The sequence below is a fragment of the Notechis scutatus genome, chromosome 3 (assembly GCF_049901735.1).
Source record: "Notechis scutatus isolate UNSWTSFEM ecotype Mainland chromosome 3, rNotScu1.2, whole genome shotgun sequence".
NCBI lineage: Eukaryota > Metazoa > Chordata > Lepidosauria > Squamata > Elapidae > Notechis > Notechis scutatus.
Genome location: NC_142011.1, coordinates 3,216,970 through 3,227,319, shown reverse-complemented (window position 1 = coordinate 3,227,319; position 10,350 = coordinate 3,216,970). Strand labels below are relative to the sequence as shown.

Sequence of the window (10,350 nt, the reverse complement as noted above, 5' to 3'; positions counted from 1 at the left end):
CTGCAATATTTTTTTTTTTAAATCTATTCCTCTTCCCACACCATTCAAAGGGCGTTCATCCGAAATTGCATAACTAAAAGTCTGTAAAAATTCTTCATCATCCAGGTCCTGGTTGTCTCAAAGATACTTTTTTTTTCAAGAGACAACTGGACATTCTTTGAAGACGTTTCACTTCTCATCCAAGAAGCTTCTTCAAGCTCTGACTGAAGGGGAAATGGGAGGATTTATATTCCTGGTCATTTGCATCCTTTTAGAGGGTCATTGAGGCCACTTGGATATTTAACTGTGTCCTCAAGGTCACCTGAGTGGTGCCAATGGTTCCTGTAGTCTGCAATTTTTTCCCCCTCTGGAAATCCATGCCTGCTCCCACACCATTCCAAGGGGGTTCATCCCAAATTGCATAGCTAAAAGTCGGTAGAGATTCCCAGTCCTCCAATTCACGATTGTCCCAAAGGTGCTTTTCCTTTTTTTTTTTTTTTCCAGGAGGCACCTGGACTTTTTCAAAGTCCTGGATTTTCTTTTTTTTGTGTGCGTGTGCACTGCAAAGTTTGGCATCGCAACCCAGCTCCCATCACAGGTGCCGCTGTTGCTTCGGTCCTTGGGAAGACCTGCTAATTAGACAATAGGCCTGGGTAGTTGCTTTTTCCCCCCCGGCTGTCGCCCGGATCTGTCTAATTAAGGTTAATCAGGCGGATGGCATCGTCGGGCAGGGGTGCTAACTCATCGCTATGTCGCAGACAACAACAACCAACAACCACCTCCAAACTGTTGGCGGAGTTTCTCAGCCGGCCGGGAAAAGAGCTTAGATGGGTTTTTCTCGCCTGGGGGGATCGACCGTGGGGGGTGGGCACAGAGAAATCCCTGTGGAATAAATCTTGGGGTTCAGCGTGGGCGAAATTCGCCTGAGGCACTTCAAATCTTCCACTATGTATGTATGTATGTATGTATGTATTTACTTACTTACTTACTTACTCATTTATTTTTAGAAAAAAGTTATTTTCTTTTTTTTTTTGTAAATTTTTTTATTGATTTTTAAAGACAAACATAAACAAACAAAACATAAAAACGTTAACCCTTCTTCCATAAGTATACAAGCAGTGTGCCAGTTGGTTTACCAATTTTTTTGTGCATCCATTTCATAGTCATCAATTACAGTTACATTGCATAATAGCTCATATTCTCAATCAGAAATTAAGTACCCTAGTGTCATTATTAATCAATCACTTGACAATAATTTTGTTCATTCATATTTTGCAAGATAACTATAGTTTACTTAGTATCATTTTGTAACAATTCATATAATCTTCCCAAATCTATCCTAAAAGTTTTTTATAGATATAATAAAAAAGAAAAAAAAATACATCTTTATATATTTATTATTTTCTAAGATTCTACATAAGAAAAAAGTTATTTTCCATGCTGACTCTCCATAAGGGAAAAAAATCCCTTAAACAAAGCGTTTCTCTACTGCTCGGGAAAACTCAGAGTAACAAGAGTTGGAAGGGACCTTGGAGGTCATCCAGTCCAACCCCCTCCCCTGCCCAAGAGAGGAGATGCCTACACCATTTTTGACATGGGGCTGTCCAGGCTGTTCCTTTTTTTAAAAAAAAATTTTTTAAATTATTTTGTTAGACAAACATAGACAAACACAACATAAAAACATCAAGCCATCTTCCACTTATGTCCATACAGTGTGTCGGTTGGTTTACAAATTGTTTGGTGCTTCCACTTCATGGTCATCACTTACAATTACTTATATATGTCCTAAATACATTAATATCATTGTCAAACGATCATTTGACTATACTATTATTCATTCATGTTTTTCAAGATAATCCATATTTTAATTGCTTTATTTTATGACAATTCATATTATCACCCCAAATCTATCCCATCATTATATTATGATTATGATAAAGATAATACATCTTTATATATTCTTTATATTCTAAAATTCTACATATTTCATTACCACATTTTATTGTCTAACCATTGATAAAATAAATCCCAAATCTTATAAAATTGTTTATCTTTTCGTTCTCTGATTTCAAATGTCAATCTACTCATTTCAGCACATTCCATTATTTTCTTAATAACTTCCTCCTGCGTTGGTATTTTCTCATTTTTCCAGTTTTTGAAAAATACAATCCTAGCCGCTGTTAATACATTTACAATCAAATATTTCAATTCCTTACTGTATATTTCAGGTAAAATTCCCAATAAAAATATCTCTGGTTTCAAGTCTATGTGTTTTTTTTGTCATTTTTTCCAACCATGTGTGGATTTTAGTCCAATATCTTTTAGCATCCGCACACGTCCACCACGTATGGTAATATGAGCTAGGCATCTGATGACATTTCCAACATTTTTCAGATTTGTTCTTGAACATTCTTGCTATTCTTGTTGGGGGTAGGTGCCACCTGTAAAACATCTTATACAGATTTTCTTTATATGCTGTTGACATTGTCATTTTATAATTTTGAGACCACAATTTTTGCCATTTCTCTAAATCAATCCCATATCCGAAATTCTTCCCCCAAGCAATCATTGTTTCTTTAACTTGTTCTTCTTCTAGTTTAATTTCTAATAAATATCCCTACATTTTTAAAAATCACCTTTTCATCAGTACCTGTCAAGATCTTATCTAAATCAGTCAATTTATCATAGAAACCTTCTGTTTTGGAATCTTTATCATATCTAGACTGTATTTGCGCATATGAAAACCAATTCATCTTTATACCTTGTTCCTCTAATTTTTGCATAGATTTAAGTTCACCCTTTTCATTCAATATTTCACCATATCTAACTGTTCGTTCCTTTTTATATATTATAGGATAGGAAAATGCTTCAATAGTTGAAGTATTTTCAAATGCTGGAATTTTCAAATCGCATTGCCTTTTAGTCTTTTCCCAATTTAACCACTGTCTTCTAAAGTACCCCTGTGTTTTAGTTCCCTTGTACCATAAGAAGGCATGCCACCCCAACAACAAATCATGTCCTTCTAACGTCAACAATCTAGTATTTCTTAATGTTATCCATTCCTTAACCCACATCAGATTTGTTGCTTGACAGTATAACTCCCAATTAGGCAGGCCAAATCCTCCTCTTATTCTAGCTTCTTGCAAGAATTTTAGTTTTATTCTCACTTTCTTACCCTGCCATATATATTTGAACACAATTTTGTTTAAATCGTCAAAGTAATCTTTCCCTAGCCTAATTGGAATTGTTTGAAACAAATATAAAATTCTGGGTAATATATTCATCTTGATTGTTGATAGTTGATATTCTTCCTATTAATGATAATTGTAAGTTTCGCCAAATCTGTTGCTATCTGTTGCTTGAGTTTAATATAATTATTCTCTTTAAGTGTGCTACATCTTGCTGTCAAATGTATCCCCAAATACTTGATCTTATTTGTGACCTGAATTTTCAAAACATCCGCCAATTCTTCCTTTTGTCTTAATAACATATTCTTTGTCAAAATCTTTGTTTTATCTTTATTTATTTTCAGACCAGCTACCTTTCCATACACCTCTATCTTTTCTATCAGTTTTGATGCTGTTTCTAATGGATCTTCTAAAATGAAAAACAGATGATCTGCAAATGCTTGCAGTTTAAATTCTTCCTTTTTAATTTTCATCCCTTTTATATCCTTTTCTTCTCTAATGTTTCTATTTAGCACTTCCAAAGTTAACACAAACAACAGTGAGTTCTAGTCCCAGTTTTGGCATTAAAGCTGGCTGGGTGACTTTGGACCAATCACCAGGAGACTGTGAGTTCTAGTCCTGCCTTAGACATGAAAGCCAACTGGATGACTTTGGGCCAATCCCCAGGAGACTGGGAGTTATAGTCCCAGTTGGGGCATTAAAGGCAGCTGGGTGACTTTGGACCAATCACCAGGAGACGGTGAGTTCTAGTCCTGCCTTAAACATGAAAGCCAGCTGGGTGACTTTGGGCCAATCACCAGGAGACGGTGAGTTCTAGTCCTGCCTTAAACATGAAAGCCAGCTGGGTGATTTGGGACCAATCCCCAGGAGATGGTGAGTTCTAGTCCCAGTTTGGGTATTAAAGCCAGCTGGGTGACTTTGGACCTATCACCAGGAGATGGTGAGTTCTAGTCCTGCTTTAAACATGAAAGCAGGCTGGGTGACTTTGGGCCAATCAATCACCAGGAGACAGTGAGTTCTAGTCCCACCTTAGGCATGAAAGCCAACTGGGTGACTTTGGTCCAATCACCAGGAGATGGTGAGTTCTAGTCCTGCCTTAAGCATGAAAGCAGGCTGGGTGACTTTGGGCCAATCAATCACCAGGAGGCAGTGAGTTCTAGTCCCGCCTTAGACATGAAAGCCAGCTGGATGACTCTGGGCCAATCACCAGGAGACGGTGAGTTCTATTCCTGGTTTAGGCATGAAACCTGGCTGTTTGACTTTGGCCCAATCACCAAGAGATGGTGAGTTCTAGTCCCAGTTTGGGCATTAAAGCTGGCTGGGTGACTTTGACCCAATCACCAGGAGACTGGGAGTTCTAGTCCTGCCTTAAACATGAAAGCCAGCTGGATGACATTGGACCAATCACCAGGGGATGGTGAGTTCTAGTCCCGCCTTAGGTATGAAAGTCGGCTGGATGACTTTGGACCAATCACCAGCAGATCTTGAGTTCTAGTCCCAGTTTGGGCATGAAAGCAGGCTGGGTGACTTTGGGCTACTCACTCTGTCTCAGCCCAACTCACCTCACAGGGTTGTTGTTGTGGGGGAAAATAGAAGGAGGAAAGAATATCAGGTATTTTTGCCGCCTTGAGTTACTTATACACGATAATAAACGCAGGATAAAAATCAGATTTTAAAAAAATCAAATAAATACCATTGATATATTACGAATTATGGCCTACTTAATACACCGAAATTAAGCGAACTGGATTTTTACGACTCATGGACCCAACTTTGCAGGGATGTTTTTCGTGAGAATAAAATAGGAGATACAAACACTCGGTATCTTGCCTGGTGAACTCCTGGCAGGATATATATTTAATGAACAGCAATACCAGGTTTGGGGCATTTTTGCCCGCTCAGTTTGGAATCTGGGACTGATCGGACGGAAAAACCCTGCTGGGGGTTGATCCCCTAAAACGAGCAATTGCTGGCAGGGAGTAAGTATAACTTTTGCACCCTGGCTGCCTTTCAAATCTCGGTTTGCTTTGGAGAATTATCTCCAGAGGAAAAGTGGCAATTCTTGAACTCAGTGCAGCTCTCAATTCTGGGGTTTTTTTGGGGGTGGGTGGGGTGGGGTGGGAAATGCCCTGGCTCCATCCCTCCCCAGTCATTCTGAGGCAAATTCTTGCAAACCGTTGCTCACTTTGTTCTTCTCCAAAGCCCATCAAACTTCTGGTTAGAGTGAACGCATCAAAAATAGCAAAACAACAACAACAGCAGCAGCAGCAGCAAGCAAACAATTGGCTGCAATTTATCCCCCCGCGAGCCAAACAGCAAAAAGATCAAAATAAAACAAACAGCTGCAGCCTCTTAAATGTGATAAATAAATAAACATCTTGCAAAGCCACCAAAAGCCTCTTCGGGCATGTTTATGACATCTGCAGTTTCTTCCCCGGCTTCCTTGTCATTTCAGCCAGCACAAAAATGAACATACACAAAAACACACACACACACACACACAGAGAGAGAGAGAGAGAGAGAGAGAGAGAGAAATGGGAGCCCCCTTAAAATGGCTCATCCATCCCAAGCTTCAAGAATCTTTATCAGTTACCATCTAGATGTGGAGGCCCATGGGTTACGAGTTAGGGTGAGTGTGAGGTTGAGTGTGAGGATGAGGGTTAGGGTGAGGGTGAGGATCAGGGTGAAGGGGAGGGTTAGAGTGAAGGTGAGGGTTAGGGTGAAGGCAAAGGTGAAGGTGAAGGTGAGGTTAGGGTGAAGGTGAGGGTGAGGGTTAGGGTGAAGGTGAGGGTTAGGGTGATGGTGAGGGTGAGGGAAAGGGTGAAGGCTAGGGTAAGGGTTAGGGTCAGGGTGAAGGTGAGGTTAGAATGAAGGTGAGGGTTAGGGTGAAGGCAAAGGTGAAGGTTAGGGTGAGGGTGAGGGTTAGGGTGAGGGTGAGGGTGAGGGTGAGAGAGAGGGTGAGGATGAGGGATAGGGTAAGGGTTAGGGTGAAGGTAAAGGTGAGGGTTAGGGTTAGGGTGAGGGTTAGGGTTGGGGTTGGGATTAGGGTGAAGGTGAGGGTTAGGGTGAGGGTGAGGATCAGGGTGAAGGGGAGGGTTAGAGTGAAGGTGAGGGTTAGGGTGAAGGCAAAGGTGAAGGTGAGGGTTAGGGTGAAAGTGAGGGTTAGGGTTAGGGTTAGGGTGAGAGTTGGGGTTGGGATTAGGGTGAAGGTGAGGGTTAGGGTGAGGGTGAAGGTTAAGATTAGGGTGAGGGTGAGGGTGAGCATGAGGGTGAGGGAAAGGGTGAAGGTTAGGGTAAGGGTTAGGGTTAAGTTGAGGGTGAGGGTAAGAGAGCATTATGGACTTGATCCTGACATTAAGTGATGGTGCCCTCAAGCCACTCTTAGCAACCAGATGGATTGTCCTCTAGGATGGTCCTTCAGGTATCCTAATGGTTCCCTCCCCCCACTGCATACTGTTATATACTGTTGCTCTTAATGATGCGCCATCAAACATGAAGTCATGGTTGACTCTTGGTGACCACATAGGTAGATTTTTCTCCAGGGTAATCAGCCCCCAACTTGGTCCTTCAGGTCTCCTAATGGTGCACCCCACCCCACCCCAGCAATGTAATTTGAATCCCTTTGCCTCACTGCTGGTCATCCTCTCCTTCTCTTTTCTTCCATCTTTCCCAGCCTTCTCCAGAAAGTTGGGTCTTCATATTGATCGACCGATTGATTTTCCGCCGTTGACTCTTAGCAACAACGTAGGTAGATCTTCTCAAAGACAATCTGTCTTCAGTCTGGTAAAATCATTCAGATGAACAGAGTTGGAAGGGACTTTGTACCATTTAGTACAAAGATTAACAGAGTTGGAAGGAGACCCTACACCATTTCTGACTGATGGCAGTCCAGTTTCTTCTTGAAAGCTTCCAGGGATGAAGCTCCCACAACTTCTGAAGGCAACTTCTGTTCCATGGGTTGATTGTTCTCACTGTCAGAAAGTTTCTCTTTATATCCAGGTTGAATCTCTCCTTGTTCAGTTTCCATCCATTTATTATTCCTTCTCTGGCCTTTGGGTGCCTTGGAAAATAGCTTGACCCCCTCCTCCTCTCTGGGGTAGCCCCTCAAATATTGTTATCATGTCTCCCCGATCCTTCTCTGCACTAGACTTGGTGGATTTCAACTCCCAGAATTCTCCAACTGTCATCTTTTAAGATAGATGGACTTCAACTCCCAGAGTTCCCCAGCTGGCATAGTTTAGGATGGATGGACTTCAACTCCAAGAATTCTCCAGCCGTCCTCTTTTAAGATAGATGGACTTCAACTCCCAGAGTTCCCCAGCTGGCATAGTTTAGGATGGATGGACTTCAATTCCCAGAATTCTCCAGCCGTCCTCTTTTAAGATAGATGGACTTCAACTCCCAGAGTTCCCCAGCTGGCATAGTTTAGGATGGATGGACTTCAACTCCCAGAATTCTCCAGCCGTCCTCTTTTAAGATAGATGGACTTCAACTCCCAGAGTTCCCCAGCTGGCATAGTTTAGGATGGATGGACTTCAACTCCCAGAATTCTCCAGCCGTCCTCTTTTAAGATAGATGGACTTCAACTCCCAGAGTTCCCCAGCTGGCATAGTTTAGGATGGATGGACTTCAACTCCCAGAATTCTCCAGCCGTCCTCTTTTAAGATAGATGGACTTCAACTCCCAGAGTTCCCCAGCTGGCATAGTTTAGGATGGATGGACTTCAACTCAGAATTCTCAGCCCTTGGATGGACTTCAACTCCCAGAATTCTCCAGCCGTCTCTTTTAAGATAGATGGACTTCAACTCCCAGAGTTCCCCAGCTGGCATAGTTTAGGATGGATGGACTTCAATTCCCAGAATTCTCCAGCCGTCCTCTTTTAAGATAGATGGACTTCAACTCCCAGAGTTCCCCAGCTGGCATAGTTTAGGATGGATGGACTTCAACTCCCAGAATTCTCCAGCTGGCATAGTTTAGGATGGATGGACTTCAATTCCCAGAATTCTCCAGCCGTCCTCTTTTAAGATAGATGGACTTCAACTCCCAGAGTTCTCCAGTCAAATCAGTGTTTTTCAACCTTAGCAACTTTAAGGTGTGAACTTCAACTCCCAGAATTCTTGGAGTTGAGGTCCACTTTCCTTAAAGTTACCAAGGTTGAAAAACAACGCACAAGGCAATAGCAAGACAACCTACACCAATGAGGCTGGGGAATTCTGGGAGCGGAACTCCATCCATCCTAAACTTTGCCAGCTGGGGAATTCTGGGAGCTGAAGTCCATCTATCTTAAAAGATGAGAGTTGGGGAATTCTGGGAGCTGAAGTCCATCTATCTTAAAAGATGAGAGTTGGGGAATTCTGGGAGCTGAAGTCCATCCATCCTAAACTTTGCCAGCTGGGGAATTCTGGGAGCTGAAGTCCATCTATCTTAAAAGATGAGAGTTGGGGAATTCTGGGAGCTGAAGCCCACAGATCTGAAGCTGCCAATATTTGAGAGGAACACTGGTCCAACTGATCCGCCACCCAACTTCCCTCTCCTTCTCATTCCTGGTGCCTTGACCAATTCCCCCCAAATGAGGCACCGCTCCGGGATTTCTCTGCCCACGGTGCCACTTTCAACGAAACGACAGACGGTTTCATGTCGCTTGTCCTGGCCCCAACCCAGGGCGGCTGGGAGGTCTGGCGGGGGGGGAACCTGGTCCGAGGCCTGAAATAACCCCCTCTTGCCTACTGGGGGCTTCCAACAGGGGCAGCTACAGCTGGGGTGGCTTCTACAACCGGAGGAAGATCTCGGTTTGACGGGGCGTCAGGAGTTCACCGGGTTAGTGCGTCATTTTCTGCTTTACTGTTGGCTGAAATTCTCCTCTCCGGCCAGCTTGGCCGTCCAGCAGGCAGCAGAATGGACTGTCCTTTGAACTGGGGCCAGCAAGAACAGGTGGCCGCAGAGACAGCGAGCAAGCGGCAGGCTCATAATTCTGTCCAACGTCTTGGGTAGGAGAGTTTCCCCTCTCCCTGCCTTAATCCGGCTCTGTTTACACCGGGGGTGGGGGGATATAGAAGGGGGGGACGTGGGCAAAGACCCTCTCCGACAGGGACTGTGACGACTTGCCCTGGGGTGGCGAGAGGGCCACACCGAAGGCTCCGGACATCCCTTGCTGTCGGCCTCTGGGTGAGTTCCTTTTGCAGGGCTCCTCACTCAGGGTTGACCTGCCCAGGTCAACTCCACTTGAGGGTGGCCCAGCCAGCTGGTTTGGGGGTGGGTCCCCCAAAGAGAAGCCCCCACCCACCCACGGGAGCCTTTTCCTTGCTCAAGTCCGGTTGATATAGGGGGCAGCTATGTCTTCAGGGTACCCCTGCACCCTCTTGGTGGTGTTTTAGTGCTGCTTCTCCTTCAAAACATCTCCAGAACTTGCTGGAGATCTTTCAACCATCGAACGGCAGTTGGGCCAGGCGAGATAAATCCAGAGCTGGCTCGGTTTGAGGGTAACCAGGGGGGGTGAGTCTTTTCCTTCAACCTTCATTTTGTGTCGCATGAGCTTTTTTTTTACGGCTAGGAGAATCCAACGCCCCACGTGGTTCCTTCTTTCTACTCAACATCTGGTCCAACCGATTGGCCAACATCTGGAACCTGGTGGGTGCCCAGGTTTGTTTTTAAGTCAGCTGCTCTGACCTGCGCTTAACCGACACCTCTCTGGGTTTTCTGGATTGAGGGATGATCCGCCGTCAACTCGGCGGGCAGCTCCCAGTATGAATTTCCTCCATGCTGGGATTTTTCTAGGGTGCCTGAAAACACTTTGGAAAAGTGGAATATTGTCTGCAGCTGCATGAAGAGATTCCCGGTGGGGGGACGGGACTGGATGGTCTTACTTTTCTGACGCATGATGTGGCTTCTTGGGCCACGGAATGATTCCAAAACAGCACAAAGATTTAACCGATGGAGAAAGGAACACCCTGAAAATGGGCAGAAACCGAAGGCAAAATGCAACTTTATGCAACAGGTTTTCTTAAGGTCTCTGCGCCGATAGCGGGGTAAAGGAATAGCATAGCATAGCATAGCATAGCATAGAATACTTTATTGGCCAAGTGTGATTGGACACACAAGGAATTTGTCTTTGGTGCAAATGCTCTCAGTGTACATCAAAGAAAAGAGACATTCATTTAAGAGTGAAGAATCATCAGGTACAACA

General features: G+C 43.9%; 1 protein-coding gene across 1 annotated transcript in view; it reads left to right on the top strand.

Moving 5' to 3' along the window:
- The first annotated feature begins 8,896 nt into the window (after positions 1-8,896).
- The window catches only part of MYLK2 (myosin light chain kinase 2), a 39,824-nt gene continuing 38,370 nt past the window's right edge, over positions 8,897-10,350 (top strand). Inside the window, 1 exon segment of the mRNA XM_087962419.1 lies at positions 8,897-9,332. The gene's annotated coding sequence lies outside the window, so the exon portion shown is untranslated.